We start from the raw sequence: 21,982 nt of genomic DNA on the forward strand, positions 1-21,982 counted from the left end.
CGCTCCAACAGCTGGTTCAACTGCTCTCGATGAAAATAAATGCTGATGAAATAGACAAGAAAAATGATGCAAAGCTGGTAGTGGAAAATTTTGCCAAAATTATTCCAGAATTCAACGGAGAAAATATGTCGGTACAGCAGTGGTTTATTAACTTCGAGCTAAACGCTGAAGCATACGGACTAAATGACAAACAAAAATACGTGAAAGCCCGAGCAAAAATGACAGGTACAGCCGCTCTTTTTCTCGAGTCCACAGCAGTGTATGAGTACGGCCAATTGCGTCACCAACTTTTACAGGAGTTCGAGTGTGAGCGTTTATGCAGTGCGGAAATTCACAATCAACTGTCTATGCGAGTGAAGATTGCCGGCGAAAGTTCTCACGAATATATACTACAGATGAAACGCATTGCTGCACGTGGGACAACAGACACGGAGTCGGTGATTCGATACATCGTCGACGGACTGAATTTAAAAACGGATTATAAGTACACCTTGTATGGATGCAGCTCATACAAGAAGCTGCGAGAGAAGTACGAAATCTACGAAAGAACGCTCGCGGTTGATGGGGCTTGGCCCCGAAACAACAAGACTCACAGCCGTTCGGAAAGAAGTCCAATTTCACCAAATATGAAAGGAAGCAACACTGCTACAATTGTGGATCCCAGGAGCATCTACGCAAGGATTGCCGAGCTGCATTAAAGTGTTTCCGCTGCAATCAGACTGGACACATGTCTAAGGATTGCCCGAGTGCTGCTGCCGTAAACGTTGCGTACGAGGAAAAACGCCTGAAGTCTCTTAAAATTAACGACGTGCAAGTCAAGGGGCTCATAGACACCGGTGCAGATGTTTCCCTATTAAAGGTGTCAGTGTTCGGCAAAATGAGTGGTATCCATCTGCAAGCCAGTTCGTCAACTTTGAGGGGACTTGGAATCAACATCACACGCTCCGCTGGGCAGTTTACGGCAGAAGTGGAGATCGACGGAATGCGACTGGCACACAAATTCCTTGTGGTGGCCGATCATGCCGTCGGATGCGAATTGTTGCTTGGACACGACTTTATATCCAAGTTCACAATGACATCAACGCCAGGAGGATATAAGTTTTCTCCCCTGCCGGGGGAGGAAACTGAGGACACCAAACAGATAAGTATTTACAACGTGGTCGAAGCAAATACTGACATAAACATTCCATCGCAGTTCAGAGATGCCGTCCAATCAATGATTCAGGACTTTACTGAAAAGAAGCAGACTGCAGTGTGACCGATCATGCTGAAGATCGTACCGGACGAGAAAATAGCGCCGTTTCGACATTCGCCAAGTCGAGTGGCCATCAGCGAAGCCGACGTTGTCAAGCAGCAGATCGATGAATGGGCCAACGCTGGGATAATACGACGCTCATCATCAAATTTCGCCAGTCGGACTGTAATTGTCAAGAAAAAGGATGGGAGCAGCCGGGTCTGCGTGGACTATCATCAGTTGAACCAGATGGTCTTGAAAGATTGCTTTCCCGTTCCAATCGTTGAAGAGGTGCTGGAAAAACTGGAAAATGCTAAGGTGTTCACCATCATGGACTTAGAAAATGGGTTTTTCCACGTTCCTGTGGAAGAAAGCAGCAAAAAATATACGGCGTTCATAACGAAGGAAGGCCTCTTTGAGTTCAACCGTGCGCCTTTCGGGTTTTGCAATTCGCCAGCAGTTTTCATCCGTTTTATAAGGTTTGTATTTCAAAACCTTATAAATGAAAACATTCTTGACCTGTTCATGGACAATATCGTTATACACGCTGAAACCGCCGACGAATGCCTGGGAAAGCTGAAGAAGGTTTTTGATGCAGCAGCTGAATACGGGCTGAAGATGAAGTGGAAGAAGTGCCGATGTCTGCAGTCGACCATTACATTTTTGGGTCATCAAATTGGAGGAGGTGAAATCAAGCCTGGATTGGAGAAAACCAAAGCCGTCAGCAAGTTCCCGATGCCGAAAAACATAAAGGCTGTGCAGTCGTTTTTAGGATTAACTGGGTTTTTCCGTAAATTCATAAGAAACTATTCGCTAATCGCCAAACCACTGACCAATCTGCTGCGAAAAGATGTCCCATTTAAAATGAGTCTGGAGGAGCAGCAGGCGTTCGCTACGTTAAAGGAAGCATTGGTGAAAGAGCCAGTCTTGAAACTTTATCGCAGGAATGCAAAAACCGAGATACACACTGATGCGTCAAAGGACGGGTTTGCAGCGGCGTTGTTACAATGGCACGAAGGACAATTGCATCCGATCTTATTCTGGAGTAAGAAAACCTCGGAGTCTGAAGCACGACAGCATAGCTATATACAGGAAGCCAAAGCAATTTTCCTAGCGTGCAAAAAATTTCGTCAGTACATACTTGGAACCAACTTTAACCAACCAAACGTTAAGCAAGAAGGACGTTCCGCGGGAGGTAGCCCACTGGGTCCTGTACTTGCAGGACTACGACTTTGAAGTGGAACACAGACCAGGAGAACGGCTGAAGCATGTGGATTGCCTGAGTAGGTACCCAATTGATGTCATGATGGTATCTTCGGAAGTCACAGCAAGAATTAAGAAAGCTCAGCAGGAGGATACGATGATCAAAGCAGTTTCCGAAATTTTGAAAAGTAAACCATATGACAACTTTAAGTTGAAGGCTGGTCTCGTATACAAAGTGGTGCAAGGCACGGCTTGCTGGCAATACCGGAGTCATTAGAAAAAGAAATAATAACCGACGCTCACAACGCAGGACACTTTGCCGCTCAAAAAACAATGCATACCGTACAGCAGAGCTATTGGATTCCACATCTGGAAGGAAAAGTAATGCAGATCATAGGAAACTGTATGAAATGTATAATCTACAACAAAAAGCTTGGCAAAAAAGAGGGATTTCTGCATAAAATTGACAAAGGATCACAGCCGCTGTATACTATACACGTGGATCACCTTGGGCCTATGGATGCTACTTCAAAGCAGTACAAGTACATCTTCGCAATGGTTGATAGCTTCAGTAAGTTCGTATGGATGTATCCCACAAAAACAACAGGAGCAGACGAAGTTCTCAAGAAGTTAAGGGAGTGGTCTGATGTATTTGGTAATCCGGCACGCATAGTAAGCGATCGTGGAGCAGCATTTACATCACAAGCTTTGAGGAGTTTGTCAAGGAAAAGAACATCGGACACATATGGAGCACCACAGGGGTACCAAGAGGAAACGGACAAATTGAACGCTTAAACCGATCTATTCTGAGCATCATTTCCAAATTGTCGTCGGAGGAACCTGGAAGATGGTATAAGTTCGTACCGCGAGTTCAGAGGGCTATTAACAGCACTGTTCATTTGTCTACAAAGCGTTGTCCATTTGAGCTGATGATCGGGGTAAAAATGCGTTGTGGACCGGATAGCGACATACTTCAGCTAATAGAAAAAGAGATGGTTGATAATTTTGAAGACGAGAGGCAAAAGATGCGACAAGAGGCAAAAGAAAATATTCAGCAGGCCCAGGACAGATACAAGGAACAATTCGATAAAAAGCGGAAATGCGAAAACGGATACAAGGTCGGAGATCTCGTAGCCATACGTAAAACACAATTTGTAACCGGAAGAAAGATGGCCAGCGAATTATTAGGACCATACGAAATAACCAACGTGAAACGAGGCGGACGCTATAATGTTCGGAAGGCAGCAGACGTCGAAGGACCAAGCAATACGACCACAAGCAATGATAACATGAAACTATGGAGGTTCTCTGTAGAAAACGAGGACGCATTGTCATCAGGGACTGATGACTAATCAGGATGACCGAGTGTAAGAAGGAGTGGGCCAGCTGGCCTATTGAGGGGGCAGCGGAGATAAGCAACAGCAGTAATAACAGCAGCAGAGGAACAGCTGATTAGCAGCAACAGCAATAGTAACAGCAGCAGCAACAGCAGTAGTAACAGCAGCAGATCAACAGCGGACAGAGAAGAAGAGGAACCAAGCGAAGCAGTGAAAAGGAGAGAACAGCAGCATACGGACGCGACTCAAGCAGCAGCAGAAAATCAGCAGAAATAAGCCGTAACATTAAGAACTTTTGTAAGCACACATACCAGGCCACCGCGATAATAATACGAATAAACAATACTCTAAATAATATCTTACATATATATACTAAAATAAATATGCATAAATATAAATGGAATTGGTTTTACATATATTTCAAATCAATTGTCAATCGCGCGCTTTCCGACGGAAATCTGCAAAGCAAAAATTTAGATGCCGGTTGCACCTTGAATACTCTCATGGACAATACCCATAAATTTTCTAATTCAATTATAAAGATAACAGTAATTTTGAATGTAATAAACTTTAATATTTATGTACATACATATGTATGTACATGAGATATTTTATAAACAAAAAAGTCGAGAGAGAACCGACGGCGTTTGCATAATTTTTATAATTTATAATCAACCTGTTTAAAATAAGGAAATAAATGTGTAATTATATTATTGTAATATTTTATATTTTGTGGTATAAATCAAACAAATAACAGCTTTTATTTCATTTCCCGCGCCCTAGTGTACCATACCCCCACCCCCTGCCCATTCTTCATTTATTTTTTGGCGGTAGGTCAGTGCATCAAAAGACCCAAAACAAGAACCAAACTCAAATTTCAGTTCTAGCGGCCAGCAATACTAAACACACACACGCACAGTACGTGAGAATGCATGTGCACCCATACACTAAAACATGCTGGTGGCAAAACAGAACCAGACCTGAGAGAGTTCAAAAAATCTGAAAAAGCATACAATCACATATTTTTGTCGAAACATATTGCGTGTGTACTAACACATGCAAAGATGTTCTCTCTGCGCTCTCTCTCTCATGATGACGTCACTCTGGGGTACGCAACGCGCTAGCCAGTGTGTGACGCTTTCGTTGTATGAACTGGAACATCTACATATGTATATACTGTATGGTTAGTGGTATGACTCAATACTCATTTTGAGTATCGGGTATAAAAACGAGATACTTGAGGGTGGATTTGTTGTATAATTGAAAGCGTTGTACAACGACAGTGAGGCTGGCAAAAGCAGAGAAAGGAGGAAGGAAGAAGAGCGAAAGACGGGCGAGCACACAGCGACAACACGTGCACAATCTCCGTCGTGCAAGGGAATGCATCTGTGAAAGAGCGATCCAAGGAACCCGGGCCACGACAGCGACAGTGGGAGACAAAGAAAAAGGAGGAGACACAAGAAGGAAGAACGAGGATGAGGAAGACCAAAACAAGCATACGCGCTTTGCATATTAAATCGAGTTGACGTCGTCACCGCCCATGATGCAATTATACAAGGTGGTATCGTCGGCAAAAGTTAGTCCCTTAACGTATGCTAGCAATAAGTGCGAGTGCAGGGCACATAGTATAGTGAGTGTGAGTGAAACGGTATACATATGTTGATGTTGGTTAACCCTTAACAGGCCCGTGGGTTTTAAAATTTTAAAATAAAATGATTTTACTGATATATTAATATTTAAATTTTATGCAGCCATTAATAATTTTTCTTCAACATTTTTAGTTATATTAAAATGTTCTTTTACATAATATATAAAGATTACTTCTTATTCTGTGGTATTTTTATACCCGATACTCAAAATGAGTATTGGGGTATATTAGATTTGTGGTAAAGTGGATGTGTGTAACGTCCAGAAGGAATCGTTTCCGACCCCATAAAGTATATATATTCTTGATCAGCATCAATAGCCGAGTCGATTGAGCCATGTCTGTCTGTCCGTCTGTCCGTTCGTCCGTCTGTCCGTCCCCTTCAGCGCCTAGTGCTCAAAGACTGTAAGAGCGAGAGTAACGATGTTTTGGATCCAGACTTATGTGATATGTCACTGCTACAAGAATATTTCAAAACTTTGCCCCGCCCACTTCCGCCCCCACAAAGGGCGAAAATCTGTGGCATCCACAATTTCGACGATACGAGAAAACTAAAAACGCAGAAGCATAGAAGATGAATATATCTTCTAGAGTGCAAAATCTGTACCAGATCGTATAATTATTATAGCCAGAATCAAGAAAACAATTTCATTCTTTCTCGCTCTGTCTCTCTCTAACACACAGGTTTCATGGTCGGTTTTGCCAAATGCAAAATATGAGTTCAAGGATCTCAGAACCTATAAAAGCCAGAGCAACCAAATTTGGTATCCACACTCCTGTGATATCGGACCTTGACCATTTTGTGTCAAAATTTCGCCACACCCCCTTCCGCCCCCGCAAAGGACGAAAATCTGAGGCATCCACAAATCTCAGAGACTATTAAGGCTAGAGTAACCAAATTTGGTACACACACTCCTTTAAGACGTCACTATAAAACGTATATCTCAAAATTTCGCCCCACCCCCTTCTGCCCCCACAAAGGACGAAAATCTGTTGCATCCAACTCGTATACATATATAATACATACATATATAAGTATTGTACATTTACTCGTAGTTCCACAATGGAACTTTGAGTCATTTTTGTTGTAGCCTGCAGATTGTGGAGATGCAAATGATACAAGCACGATGGACAAGTTGGCAGCCCCCGAAAAATAACGAAACGTGACTCAGGAAAAAAAAGCATAAAGGTACTGATGGGGAGGGAGATGGTGTGGAGAGGAGAGGAGAGCAGAGGAGACAACGTGCCTGGACGTACACATCCATACCTTGTCGTAGATGATGTCTCTGCCTAATAAGGCGACATTCTAGAATTGGGGTTCGGTTCGAGTTCGGTTCGAGGAATGGAGGAGAAACGACAAGAACTGGTAGATGGGTGAGGCAATAATCAACATATTTTACAAATTATTATGATGGCTTGATTCCATTTTTAGGGGGCGCCAAAACGATGTTAATCATTTGCCCCTCTTCCCGCCAACTCTTCCACCAAATCGGACTGATTTTCGAGATTTCTCTGTCTTGAGTTTTCAATTTAACGGCACATATATTTTCATTAAAATGTGGATATATTTGTGAAATCACAACAATTTGAAGAAAAGGTCAAGCTCTGGCACTTAATATCTAGCACGAAACGGTAGAAAAAACCGTGCCACAAAAACCATCCATCCATCCATCCCTTGCCCGTCGCATTGCGAGCATCAAGGGAGTCCCTTGCGTTCCAGGGACTCTGGCTGGGAGTGAAATGCGGCAACAGCGCCCTGCTCGCTCCAAATCCGTTTTCCGAGCGCAGGCAGAGACATTAGTAAGTATAATAATATTTTTACACCCAGAGTGATGAGGGACACACAGAGGCAAAGAGAGAGGCAGAGAGGGATAATGTTTGGCAGCAGAGGGGAGATTCGAGCTCGTCGACAGCGTGCTTTTAGTTATTACAGTTTGGTGGGGGCGGGAGTGGTATAGGGTGTACTCTCTCTCCTTCCTTCTGGCTGTCTTTTAAATCAAAAAGCGCATAACCCCAAAATGTGGAGCAAATCTTTAGTGAACAAAAAATTTGTAATTTTTCACAAGTTTTGCTTCTCTGCTCTAAGGAGGGTAACAAAAACAAGTCAGAGACAAAGAGAGAGAGAGAGAGAGAGGTGGCAGAGAGAGTGAGGAGTGATTGCGAAGGGTTCACGGAGGGTGGAAAGCAACGTTGCCGTTATTTTCCATGAGTCCATGAAAATGAGTGCTTTTTAGCTACTAAATGTTGCACCCACTTAAGTTTCTTTTCCCCAAAAAAAATCCGACAAGTTTAGAGACTTGCAGCCAGCTCGTAAAATATTTTGAGTTAACATAATACTTTCTATATATGTATAGAGATATTTCCGAGTTCTGTTTCTTCCAGAAGCACTTAATTAGCCACCAAATGCATGACAAATGCTTTTAGTGGTGCCTCTTCGGGCTGTCATGTCTTTCGTGTGGATTTGTAAAGAACTTAGAGAAAAAGAGAGCGCAGCGCGCTATTCTTTTGAAGTAGATTACAGCGTTTCTTTTTGTAGTGTATTGACACTCAGACTTAAGCACGCGTTGTCTTCAAGATTCTCTTTTATTCTATATCCCTTGGATGGTGTGACCGTATATAGATATTAATATAATACCTAACACGCCTCTCCTTAGATGTTTAATATACATGTCATTTACAAATCTATTTTCTTATAACAATTTGATTTGTGTACTTAATCTAATTAGCGTATATAAAATTTATGTGATTTCGTATTTTTCTTTCTTCTTAATCTGTTTAGTATTTGTTTCAGTGTTTAATTTGTACATAATTTGATTTCATAATTCCTTTCTTTATATTATTTTATTATTAACTACGCTTTACTACCTTCCCTGCCTCACGTGGTCTCAACTCTCTCCTGGTGGGTGTTGGTTGAGAAACTATTTGTTCATTGTTGGTTTTGGAATTGTCATCTACTGAACAATTGCTTTCGACATCAGGTGTTTTCGCATTAGGCGATGTATGATTGTTAGTGCTTTGGTTTCTAATTTGATCCAGGTGACGTTTTATTTCTCTGTTATTGTTCGCCAAAATACAACAATACGAACGCGGGCCCAGTTGTTGTTTTACAGTTGCCTGAGTCCAGCTTGCTTTGTTAGGATTTTTGTAGTCCCTAACCATAACTTTTTGACCCTTTAAAAATTCTGTGCTTCGTCTACCTTTGTGATTTACAACACACTCAGTCTGTTTTTTATTTATTATGCTTTCGACCGTAGGTGGTTTTAACAACGAAAATCTTGTTTTTAGTGTACGACCAAAAAATAATTTAGCAGGAGATTCGCCCGTAGTACAATGAATCGTATTTCGGTAATCGATCAAAAATCTATTTAAAATTGTATTAAAATCTTGTCTTTCATTAGCCTTTATGTTTGCATATAGTGATTTCTTAACAGTCTTTACAAAATTTTCTGCTTGACCATTAGTCGCTGGATGTCCTGGAGCAGTAAAAATGTGATTAACACCATTGTTTTTCATAAACGTTTTAAAATCATCAGAAGTAAACTGTCGTCCATTGTCACTAACTAACACGTCTGGTAAACCATATCGACAAAATACTTCTCTAAGCTTGTTGATAGTAAACAATGAAGTTATTTCCTTCGTTTTGAATACTTCTGCCCATTTTGTATAAGAATCTATAATAACCAATAAATGAAAACCTCTAATTGGTCCTGCAAAGTCTATGTGTACTACTATGTGACTCCAAGCCTTTCCTGTGGATTTCCACGGTATTAACAGACTCTTTTCTGGACTTGATTGTAGTTCCTGACAAGGAATACAATCTCGAATTAATTTCTCAATTTCAGAATCCATGCAAGGCCACCACACATAAGAACGTGCTAACATTTTGGTTTTTACTATTCCCAAATGCGATGCATGAAATTCTGCTAAAATAGCTTGTCTCAGTTTGGTTGGAATTACTACTCTGTGTCCCCATAAGATACAATCATATTCCACTGAAAGTTCATTTGTTTTAGAGATGTAGGCAGAAAACTCGCTGCCTTTTAATCTTGTCTTCGAACCAGTGTTAATTGCCTCACAAACTTTTGATAATATTGGGTCACGTCGTGTTTCACGAGCTATTTCTTTGAAGCTAATTTTGAACACCTTTTCGGACTGTATAAAATGTATGTAATTATAGTCTTCGTTTGGTACAGCCGTTTCCCATTGAGGCATTCTTGAGAGTCCATCTGCTATATTTAAGGTCCCCTTTATGTGTTCAACTGTATATTGAAAACCTGACAAAGTCAGTGCCCATCTTTGCATTCGTGCAGAGGCCATCAATGGAAGTCCTTTCAGGTCTCCAAATATGCTTAGTAATGGTTTGTGATCTGTTCGAAGGATGAACTTGTTTCCTAAAAGATTCTGTCTTAATTTACTCACACAGAACACTATAGCCAGGGCCTCTTTCTCGATTGTACTGTAATTATGCTCGCTTTTGGATAATGCTCTTGATACAAATGCTATTGGTTTGATATCTTCATTGCATTTATGTGATAAAACACCTGAAACTGCATGACTGCTAGCATCAGTCGTTAATACTAACGGTTGATCTGGGTTGTAGTGAACTAAAACTTGTTCAGAAGTTACTTCTTTCTTTACCTCTTCATATGCACTCTGACATTCGCGTGTCCAATTAAATTTTGTATTTTTCTTTAATAATGCATATAAAGGACTCATTATCTGAGCGAAATTATTGATAAACTTTGAATAATAATTTACCATGCCTATGAAAGCTCTAAGCTGTGATACGTTTTCCGGAGCCGGTGCAAACAATACACTCGCAACTCTATCATTGTTTTTGCTCAGTCCTATCCTGTCAATTGAAAATCCTAGGTAACAAATTTTGGATTTAAAGAACTCACATTTCTTGTCATTTAATTTAAGTCCAACTGATTTCAGTTTTCTAAGTACAGCTTTTAGGTTTGAAATATGTTCTTGAAGATCTCGTCCTGTAACTGTTATGTCATCTTGATAAACCACAACTCCTCGCATACCCTGAAACAACCCTTCCATTGTTTTTTGAAAAATAGCTGCTGCAGTTTTTATACCAAATGGTAAGCGTTTAACTTTCAATAGTCCAATATGTGTGCTCCAAGTACACAAATTTTGAGATTGCTCATCTAAATTTAGCTGATTGTAAGCATTTGACAGGTCAAGTTTTGAATACAGTGTACCCCCTTCAAGCGCTGCAAAAATGTCGTCTATTCGAGGTAGTGGATACTTTACGTCGACTAAAGACCGGTTTAATGTAACCTTATAGTCACCACAAATTCGTATGTCACCGTTTGGTTTTAAAATCGGTACCAAAGGTGTTGCCCATTCAGAACTAACAACTTGCTCTAAAATTCCATCATCTATGAATTTTCGTAACTGCACTTCAATCTTTTCTTTCCATGCTAATGGTACTGACCTAGGCTTGAAAAATATTGGTTTTGCATCTTCTTTTAATAGTAACGATATCGTATTCGTAGTATATGAACCTAAACGAGGCTCAAAAACTTCAGCAAACTCCGATTTAATCTGTTCTGTAATTACAGAATTTGGTTCATTTACGTACACATTGTTCACCTGCATTAACTCAAAATTAAAAGCTCTCAAAAATGTTCTACCTAGCAAAGGTGGACTCACTGCATTGGTTACAACAACAACAATTTGTTTTTTTAGACCTCGATATTCGATCGTTGCATCGTACTCACCAATAACTTTGATTGAATCTCCATTGTAATCTACATATGGAACTAGACATTTTCTAAGTGGTCTGCTGGTATTTAAGCTTTCGTAAAATGTTTTTGGAACCAATGTGCACGGTGCACCAGTGTCGCAAGCAATTTTCGTTATGTTTCCATCAATTTTTACAGGTAAATAATATACTCCATTAGTTGAGGTTGTATCAACGCTATAGATAGAAAAGTTATAATTATCATTATCAAAATTATTATCAGAATAGGTGTCATGTTTTGCTTGAGATACATAATTTACGGATTTTTTTGATTTATTTTTACAAATGCTCGCCAAGTGACCTATTTTTCCACAGCTGTGACATTTGCATGCCTTATACTTGCAATTGTTTGAGTTATGATTTCGCAAGCCACAGTGTGTGCATGGCTGCTGCTTCTTTTCTCTGCCAGCGTCGCAGTCGTTTTCGCCGTCGCCGTCACCGTCGCTTCTGCCGCCTCTGTAACTCACGTTTCGGTTGCCCTTGAAATGACTTCTGCCGTTGCTCTTTGCTTGATCTCTGTTCTCGCCTCTTTGCCTCTGCCATTGACTAGTCCCGTTCTTTTGATGCATGTAGTTGACGTTGTGTTCTGTCTTCCTTGTGCTGATCTTCGTCTCCATGATCATCGCCTTCTTGAGTGCATCAGCCAGAGTTAGATTTTCGTCTTCTTCACATATTCTTTCATATATAGGGTTGGGAAGGCTCATCACAAATTGGTTTAATACAAACGCTTCCAGATTTGAGCCAAATTTGCATTCCAATGCCAATTGTTTAACTCGAGCATACCACTCCGCTACAGTCTCATCTTCACTTTTTGTGGACATGTGAAATTTTTTTCTTTCTCTGAATATGAGTGTAGGTGGTGTGTAGTGTGTTTTTAAAATTTCACATAATTCTTTGTATGCTTTTGATACGGGTGATACCGGATTGCACAAACTATGTAGTACAGTGTAAGCCGCTGTACCGATCGACTTCAACAAAACTGCCTTTTTTGTGTTTTCCTCTTTCACATTCAATTCGCACAAATGTATGTCGAATTTTTCCTTCCAAATGCAGAACGTTTCTTGGTGTGGCGAAAACTCAGCAATTGTTGCCATTTGATAGAATGTTGGTGCTTCATTTGTCGTCATGTTGCTGTTCATATATTATATGCACTTTTAACATGTGTATGTATATTAATACGTTTTATTTTATGCTCGTCGCCAATTATGTAGTGTATTGACACTCAGACTTAAGCACGCGTTGTCTTCAAGATTCTCTTTTATTCTATATCCCTTGGATGGTGTGACCGTATATAGATATTAATATAATACCTAACACTTTTCGAGAGCTGCTGCATGCCACGACACTGGTATGTTGCCAATTTTCAGCTTCATTATATGGCAATTATTTGCACAATTATCGAAAAAGCTGCCTCCGTCTGCTGCCAGTTCCCTGCCGTTCTCCACTCTCCAATCCAGACGCACAGCACAGGCCATAGAAGTTGACAAACAACTTTTGAACTTACGAGTATTGTAAATTGTAAATGGGAATTGTAAATGGGAAATGGAAAAGTAGGCTGCAGTGGCTCATAAAATAGAAAATTGCGACTGCATGATGACGTCAGGGGAGTACTCTACGTCTATCCCTGGATCTGTAGAGGCATTCCTGTGGCTCTACAACTAATAATAATACGCTCAGAGAGAGCCCATTAGATGGAGGGGAGCAAAATTCTATTGAACCAACCACAGCTGCGGCTTTTCTTGTGCCTGTCTGGCCCCTCCTTCAGGTCTGTCTGTGTTGCTGCGTGTGTGATGTGCCTCAATCGTCGAGGTATCATAACACATGGGAGCGGGAAGAGCAGAAGAAGTAGAAGGAGGAGGGAGAGTGGGCCTAGAAAGTGTCCAGAGGGGGGACGACTGGGGCACATCAATCATTTGTAATTATACGCATGCCTCTTCCCCATTCCATCATCTGATTTCGGCTCCTTTCTTCCAGTCCCCTTATCTTCGAAACGGAAATAGTCTTCTCCCTGGAATGGGGATGGGGTCTGGTTCAGTGATCTCTCCCCAGTGATCTCTCCCCAGTGATCTCTGTCATGTTTACGATTGCTCTGCCATTTCTTAATCTCTGAAGGAGAGATCCCACCGATAGCATGGAGCGTGAAGTGACCCAGTTGATAAGTGGCATGGCCTACCCTCTACGAGATTTTTGCTCTTATCCGTGCGGCATGCAGTCCAATCCAAAAATGCAGCCGAGCAGTGGAATCTTTCGTAGCAGCCGAGGCAGAACCAAAAGCTTTATGCTGGCAATAGATTTTTTACTATCACAAAAATCCATCAGTCCCATCTATTCCGTTGGATTCGCACACACGGACTTCAATTGTTTGTTTCCTGTCTGTCTTTTCTATTGTACCCTTCAAGAGGGCCATTTTTTCTTGCCCAGAGACTTTATGCGCGGTGGGGCCCGTCCTTACTCCCAATATCAGCCATGAATTGAAAAAACAACATACATTGCGTGTACACAACGCGACTCAGTGATGTTGTTAGGGGCCTTATCATATTTCTGCCCTAGTAATGACCTGCAAGGGTATCCATTCGTCGAACTTTCTTTCTTTCTGCTTTGATCTCCATTACAATGTTTCCCGTGTGTGTATGTTTGCGCTGCTTGAATTTCAATTGAATTGAATGAAATCGCAAATTAAATGCATTGGAACTGCCACTGCAGCAGCAGACGACAGACGGCACAAAAACAAAGGCACAAACATAACATTTCAGCTTTCCCGAACAATAATAAATCCTATTTAATGTTTAGGTCTTTACAGGAATTACACACGAGTGTACGCGTATTTATTAGAGTATACTATGCCGGAACATACATACTCGTACTCGTACTCGTACTCGTTCTCATTCAATAAATAAATACCCATGGACATGCTCGCATCATAATAATTCATACAATAATAATAATAAAAGCAATACAAATTGGCGCAAAATTGTTTTTAATCAATTTCAATTGAATGATGACCCGGCACAATCAAGACGTAAGACCAGGCCGGCGGAGGCCTCAAAAGCTTTTGTATCTTACAGCTATCTCGTTGCACGAGCTTTTGCATAATTTCCATAAAATCGTTCTTCATTATGTAGCGTATAATTTATAAGTACTGAATCTCCAGCAATCAAGGCTCTCTCCGAAAGCTCTCTTTACCTCCACTTCAATTTCTGTTGCCTTGTTTTGGTATTCCGAACGCATCCCAAGTCACGCAATGAACGTTAAAAAGTATCTGTATCTTTATGTATTTTTTTTTTACTTCAACACCACAAGACATAAAGTCATTTATTTAATTTATACACTTAAGGTATTTTATTTGCCTTATTTTGAGCATTGATTTGTTGATATTTATACCCGATACTCAAAATGAGTATTGGGGTATATTAGATTTGTGGTAAAAGTGGATGTGTGTAACTTCCAGAAGGATTCGTTTCCGACCCCATAAAGTATATATATTCTTGATCAGCATCAATAGCCGAGTCGATTGAGCCCTGTCTGTCTGTCCGTCCGTCCGTCCGTCCGTCTGTCCGTCTGTCCGTCCCCTTCAGCGCCTAGTGCTCAAAGACTATAAGAGCTAGAGCAACGATGTTTTGGATCCAGACTTCTGTGATATGTCACTGCTACAAAAATATTTCAAAACTTCGCCCCGCCCACTTCCGCCCCCACAAAGGACGAAAATCTGTGGCATCCACATTTTTAAAGATACGATAAAACCAAAAACGCAGAATCGTAGAAGATGACTATATCTTCTAGAGTGCAAAATCTGAACCAGATCGTATAATGATTAAAGCAAGAACCAAGAAAGCAATTTCATTCTTTCTCGCTCTGTCTCTCTCTAACACACAGGTTTCATGGTCGGTTTTGCCAATTGCAAAATATGAGTTCAAGGATCTCAGAACCTATAAGAGCCAGAGCAACCAAATTTGGTATCCACACTCCTGTAATATCGGACCTTGACCGTTTCGTGTCCAAATTTCGCCACACCCCCTTCCGCCCCCGCAAAGGACGAAAATCTGGGGCATCCTTAAATCTCAGAGACTATTAAGGCTAGAGTAACCAAATTTGGTATCCGCACTTCTGTTAGATCTCACTATAAAACGTATATCTCAGAATTTCGCCCCACCCCCTTCCGCCCCCACAAAGGACAAAAATCTGTTGCATCCACAATATTGCACATTCGAGAAAACTAAAAACGCAGAATCATAGATAACGACCATATCTATCAGATTGCTGAATCTGGTTTAGATCAAATAATTTTTATAGCCAAAAGGAACAAATCAATTTGCAGTGGCTACGCAGCGCCCGACGTCACGCTCAGACTGATTTTCTGTCTCTCTCGCACGCACTCTTTGTCGTGTCGTTTAATATTAGCGGCGTCTGCCGGAGGAGAGCCATACTGACTTAGTATCGGGTATAACTGTAGAGTTGCGGTGTCCGCAGCAACTCACAACGTTCCCCCTCGTTTAGTATAAAATCACGCATACGTCACATGGTTCGATGTAAATTCTGAGTGCTTTACATTTGATGCAAATTTGAAATGGTTTCATGAATATGGAATTTATAATTCATTTATGGGGGCGCCTACGGCATTGCTCAAAGTGTTCTCTGTATAAGGCACAAGCCCCTAAATTGGTGCGTCTGATAACCCATATATGTAAGGCCTTCTCAATTGGTTTCCACCCAAAAAATGGGGTAAACATAGAACTGAACAATGAATACCTTTGACGAAATACCAAAAGGAATGAATAATTTCAAAGTGATCGGTTACTCATATTTATGTTACTGTATTTACTTTTTCTTTAATCTCTAATTGTTCATACAAAGGGCAGACTTGTTCCGAAGAACGAATGATATTTTCAGTTGAAGATAAATCCATTCAGAGGAGGGTTATGTTATATCTGGGATAATTGTGGTTGCTATTGGTAACGGCACACATCTGGCCTTGCACCCAGCCTCATGACTGGCCCCCTCCCCCCTTTACCACCTACATACCGCCCCGTGGTTCGAAACCGAAACTGAAACCAAAGCGAGCAAAAGCCAAGAATTTCCCGAGAAAACAAACCGACAATTTAAACAAAATAAAAGCCCTAGATACTAGATACTAGATTCATAAAAGGAATGCCAGTCGCTCCAAAACCTGTAGCTTTTTTATGATGGGAGAGCGGAGACACAGTGTAATTTCTCTCTGTTTCTATTACTTTTAGAATGGTATCTGAAATATGTTCGCGCTGTATCGATACCAGATTTATCTGCTATTAAATCAATCCCTTCTCTGCCACAAAGCAACAAAGAAATGAGCACAGCCTCTACAGTTTCCGTATTCCAGCTAGATACATACGAGTATATGCCAGTGTACAGATTTATTTATCCATTTTTTCCATTTATCGAAATGGAAACACAAGTCCACAAAACGAAGAAAGAAGGAGGCATTACTCACCGATGAGGGCAATAGCTGCGTACAGCATTAGCCATTTGAGCCGTTCGTTGGGCATGTCCATAGTATTGGCCATATTTCCGCTCAGCGAGTGGTCTCCTTCTCTGTGTGATGGACGCGTACGGGACTGATCTGAAAGTTACAAAAAATAGTAAAGATTTCATTGGTTTTGCAGGAAATATTTCATATTAACTAAATTATTGATACTAAATTATTATTATTTTATTTTTTTTTTATTTTTTTTATTAAGCGTTGAATCCGTACATTGCATATAACGTATCTTAACATCACTGGTAAATAATATTGGGGTAGCCAAACCTAATGCTAAATGCGAGAGGACTTACAAAAAATATAATATTATAATATTGGGAGGGACATTTAGAGTTGGCCAATAGTTTTGGCAAAACCCAATCTCTTCAACCGCCTCAAAGGCCTGGCAGGTAGTAATCGTCTGGCGAGCATACTATGGTGTCTAATTAGCCTGTCACTGTATCTGCTGGTGTGCGTTCCAATCTGCTCCTCTACTGTATGCAGATTCAAATCCCGATGTAGGGTGGAGCCGCGCACGTACCAAGGGCAGTTCGTTATTTGCCTCATGGCGCGATTCTGCAAGACCTGTATCCGTTTATAGTTCGATTTGCCAGCTATACCCCAAATCTGCACACCGTAGAGCCAGATCGGGGCTACACAGTGTACATAAACTGCTCTTTTGGCTCTCAGTGACATGGCGCTTCTTCTGTTAATCAGCCACCGCAATTGCTGCATTCTTTGCCCACATTTACGAGCCGTAGCTTTCAAGTGTGGACCAAAAGTAAGACGATTATCAAGGGTGATACCGAGATACTTTGCTTGCTCTGGTTGGTCCAAAGTTACGCCTTCAAACTTTATGGGTGGGGTGTGGTCTATGAGCGCTTTCAGGGTGAAGCATGGATTGGTGGTCTTCAGTGGGTTGACTTTTAAATTCCATCTTTTGCACCAAGCTGCCAAAGAGTAGAGGTACTCTTGGAGACCATCTGCTGCCTCAAGGCGGCACTTGGAGCTGTAGAGCAGTGCTATATCGTCCGCGTAGGTAGCAAGCAGAGCCTTACGGGGGGCCTCCATATGTTGCTCGCTTGGGGAGGGAAGATCTGCAGTATAGATAGAGTAAAGCAGCGGGCCAAGGACGCTGCCCTGTGGAACTCCAGCTCTCATTTGGCAAGGTGTTGAATGTGTGTTCTGAACCTGACCATAAACTGACGTCCTTCCAAGTATGATCGTAGGACACCGTAGTATGGTGCTGGGAACAGTTTTTTAATTTTGCTCAGTAGGCCGATATGCCAAACTCTATCGAAGGCTTGCTGCATATCAATGAAGACTGCATTGCAGTATTCTAGATCATCATAGGCCTGTAGGATGTATCCTGCCAATCTGTGGACTTGCTCCACTGTGCCGTGTCCCTCCCGAAATCCAAACTGGTGATCCAGCAAGATACGGCATTCCTTGATTATACTACCAAGACGATTGGCAAGAAGCCTCTCCCATACCTTAGATAAGGAAGACAAAAGACTTATTGGCCGATACGACTCAGGGTCGTCCTCCGGTTTTCCAGACTTATGGATCATCAGGATTGTTGCTATCTTTCACTGCTTAGGGAAAAACTGCATCCTTAACATGGCGTTAAAAATGAGCACTATGTAGAGTATCGCCCGAGTAGGCAATGCTTTCAGTGTGGAATTGCACACTCTGTCAATGCTAGGAGCCTTCTTCCTCGGTAGGGACTTGATGACTTCAACAATCTCCTCAGCCCTGGCTGGTTTAATGGGTAAGGCCATTTGTAGAGGTGTTTGCAGACTATCTTTTGTCTCTTTGTACTACGCCTCCGTGGCGAATTGGTAATGGGTGAACCTGTCCCCTAAATGATGTGCAAACGAATTGGCCTGCTCTTCTTCGTTTCTAGCAAGTTCACCGTTGGGACACCGGATGGGAATCTGTCTGAACGGTTGTCTCTTAAGAGACTTAGTGGTCTTCCAAAGCGAATATCCAGCATCCACGGTGTAGTCCATGGAAGCAAGCTTTTGTTCAAAGAAGTTGCTTCGAAGTTCTCTCAGCGTGTTTCGAAGTTGCTTGGCAGCCCGGTTCCATAGAATTCGGTCCCATGGGTCTTGGGATCGGATTGCGCGTCTGCGAAGTCTCCTTTTTTGTGACAAAAGCTCTCTGGCCTCTCTTGTAAGAACTATTCCATAGGCGGCGCTTGTCGGAGGATGCGAGGGCGTTGAGGCAGCAGCAGCCATGTGTATACTCTCTGTGATGTTATCTACAGCCATCTCGATATCTTCCTCAGAGTTTAGCGTGACGTTCAGTTGAATCGACCTCTCCAAATGTTGCCTAAATGCGAGCAGATCAGTGTGCTTGGTGACTAGATGAGGGCTTGGATTTTCTATAATGCCATCTGTTTTAATGCTGATGACTAAGGCCAGATGGTCGGAGTCCAGATCCCAGCTCTTACTTATTGTTGCTCGAGAATCCGGAATACCATGATGTACTGCGAAGTCTATGCAGGACGGCGTGTGATTGAGTACATATGGGTACCTGGTTGGTGATCTAGTTGCAAGGATCTTAGCGCCAGTAGCAGAGAGGGCTGCCGCTAGCTCTCGCCCCCTAGGGGAATTGTAAGTGTCTCCCCACAGCCAGTGTCGGTCATTCCAGTCACCACCAACCAAATACCTTTGCCCGCAAGCACGGAGTGCATCGATGTAATGTCTTTCCTTAATCCTGACTCTGGGAGGGCAGTAAATGGCGCTGAACTCCACATCGCCCAGTCCTGTGGCTACTTTTACTGCTGACATTTGCATGCTGCGTGTCTCAATGACCCTTTGTGGAAAATGACGAAGCGAAGTCTTAACTAAAACCGCAACTCCACCAACGCTATTATTATTCCGCGATGGCTTGAAGGCTGGATAGAAGGCATATCCATGTATTTTTACAGCTGCCCCTCTTTTAATTCTGATCTCCGTCAAAAGAAGAATGTCAACGCTATTGTTGTGCGCGAAGAGCTCAACTTCTTTTGCTTTCCCTGAAATGCCGTTAGCATTCCAGATGAGAACCTTTAGTGGGTTCATTGAGATGCTGAAACGTTGTTCTGGAGCTGAAGATTAGATCCAGCCCATTGCTTAATCGTGTTGGCCAATTCAAAAACCATTTTTTCAAGTTTTTCAAGGCGTTGATTGGCTTGACTATTATGCTGCTGCTGTTCTTGCTGCTGTTGCTGTAGCAGTGCATGAACCTTATATGAATTCTGTTTCTGGTTATTCAATCCTTGTGGCTGATGCGCTTGTAGACTATGAAAACGACGCTGAGCAGGTGTAGCAGGTATTGCATTTGAATTACCATTTGCTACGGCAGCATAGGAGGCTCCTGTATTACTTCTAGTGCCTACCAAAGGTTGGTGCTGAACAATATTTCGCTGGTGCTGCTGTATTGTTGGTCTATTAGCCCCCTTTTTGTGACTAGACTGCAAGGTAGGAAACTGTTGCTGGTCTCCAGGAAGTGTGGTAGAGTAAGCATATGCCACTTGATTATTTAAGGGGACATGACCCGTCCTGTTCGTATTAATTGCCTTCTTTGCGGAGCCCATTGATCGGCGTAGAAACTCCTGATACCATTGGCATCCTTTGTAACTGGCCATATGGCTTCCAGAGCAGTGAATGCAGGTTGGCTGTGCATCTAGGGGCGTGTGCATTGTGAGGTTTGGTGATTTTCACCGCATCTGGCACAGTTGTGATGTCGGCGGCAGTATTTGGCTGTGTGGCCGAAGTCCTGGCATCGACGACATTGAGCAATCTCTGTGGATTTTCGCATCCTTTCAATCCTTTTTGGCGGCAAAGGGTCTTGACTTGGTAAATTTCGTTAATTTTTGCACAAGGCTTAATATTAATGAAAAAAATATTAAGTTTTTCGTCCTTGTTAGTCCTTGAGCTTGGATTATGGATGTGAAGGACCTCGAAGCACAACATTTTAAAATCGGCGGTAATATCATTGTTTAGGGTGCTATGATGTAGGTCTCTTACAACAATTCTATGAGGCTTTTCAGTCTGCAATTGGTATGTGTGGAATTCTATTCCAATGGCATTGAAACAATCCACAATTGCTCTATAGGTATCACTGTGTTTGGGGAGGATTCTGACCGTTTCCCCCTGGTTAGCTTTGACGACAACGTTATTCAAATTTGCAACGTCCTTTACGACATCAAATAAGTCATTTAAGTTGCTAATATTGACAACTATTTGCGGTGGTTTTGGAGGGCCTTTAAGCTGATTACCAGAGCTCGTTGATTCTCCTTGAAGACACTGGTCTGTATTAACTGTTTCATAAAGGTGTTCATCCAGTTGGTCATTTCCAGCGTCTGCATCTACATTCATCCGAACTTCCTCATTATTACTATCACTTGGGATGTTCGTGTCAAGAATGGAAAATCTGTTGTTGGTGTTTGCCTGTTGGCTTGTAGTGGGGGGCAAGCCAAGGTCCCGGCCGCCGCTCCCTCGTTTAGATTTAGATGACAAAGTCTGATCGTTTTTTCTTTTGCCCGTTCTCCGTTTTTGAGCATCCAGAAGTCGTTCGGCAGCAGTCCGAAGTGTTTTTGCCTCAGTGTCGTCGGGGCATGTGGATATGGAGTTTTCTTGGCTATCAAAGCTTAGTGCAGGGCAGATACTGCTTATTGTAGCAGTTGCCATGGTGTAGGTGGTGTTGTTGGTGGCACTAGTGAATGTTACTGTTGTTGTGGTTTCTGTGCATGTAGAGCGTTCAGCCTCTGAACGGTACTCAGAACGAATCTCAGAAGGTAATTTGCCTGATATTAGAAGCATTCTCTCATGATCAGTCCGCTTATTTCTAAGCCGAGAGTCAGATGAACTATTCGCATTCATTATACCGTAGCTGATAAGCGAAGTTTTTATTGCCCCTCTTGTGCGGCTGTGCGCAGACTGAGGGGAATGTCTTGCCCGAAGGGCAGTGAATACAGTTGTAACGAGGTGGAACGTTGTGAGTTGCTGCGGACACCGCAACTCTACAGTTATACCCGATACTAAGTCAGTATGGCTCTCCTGCGGCAGACGCCGCTAATATTGAACCACACGACAAAGAGTGCGTGCGAGAGAGACAGAAAATCAGTCTGAGCGTGATGTCGGGCGCTGCGTAGCCACTGAAAATTGATTTCTTGCTTTTGGCTACAAAAATGATCCGATCTGATCCAGATTCAGCAATCTGATAGATATGGTCATTATCTATGATTCTGCGTTTTTCGTTTTCTCGAATGTGCAATATTGTGGATGCAACAGATTTTCGTCTTTTGTGGGGGCGGAAGGGGGTG

At 42.0% G+C, this 21,982-nt stretch overlaps 1 pseudogene; it reads right to left on the minus strand.

The window, feature by feature from the left end:
- Positions 1 to 21,982, minus strand: part of LOC117191944 — a 120,016-nt pseudogene that overhangs the window by 87,055 nt on the left and 10,979 nt on the right.

Source organism: Drosophila miranda (genome assembly GCF_003369915.1).
Source record: "Drosophila miranda strain MSH22 chromosome Y unlocalized genomic scaffold, D.miranda_PacBio2.1 Contig_Y1_pilon, whole genome shotgun sequence".
NCBI classification, from domain to species: domain Eukaryota; kingdom Metazoa; phylum Arthropoda; class Insecta; order Diptera; family Drosophilidae; genus Drosophila; species Drosophila miranda.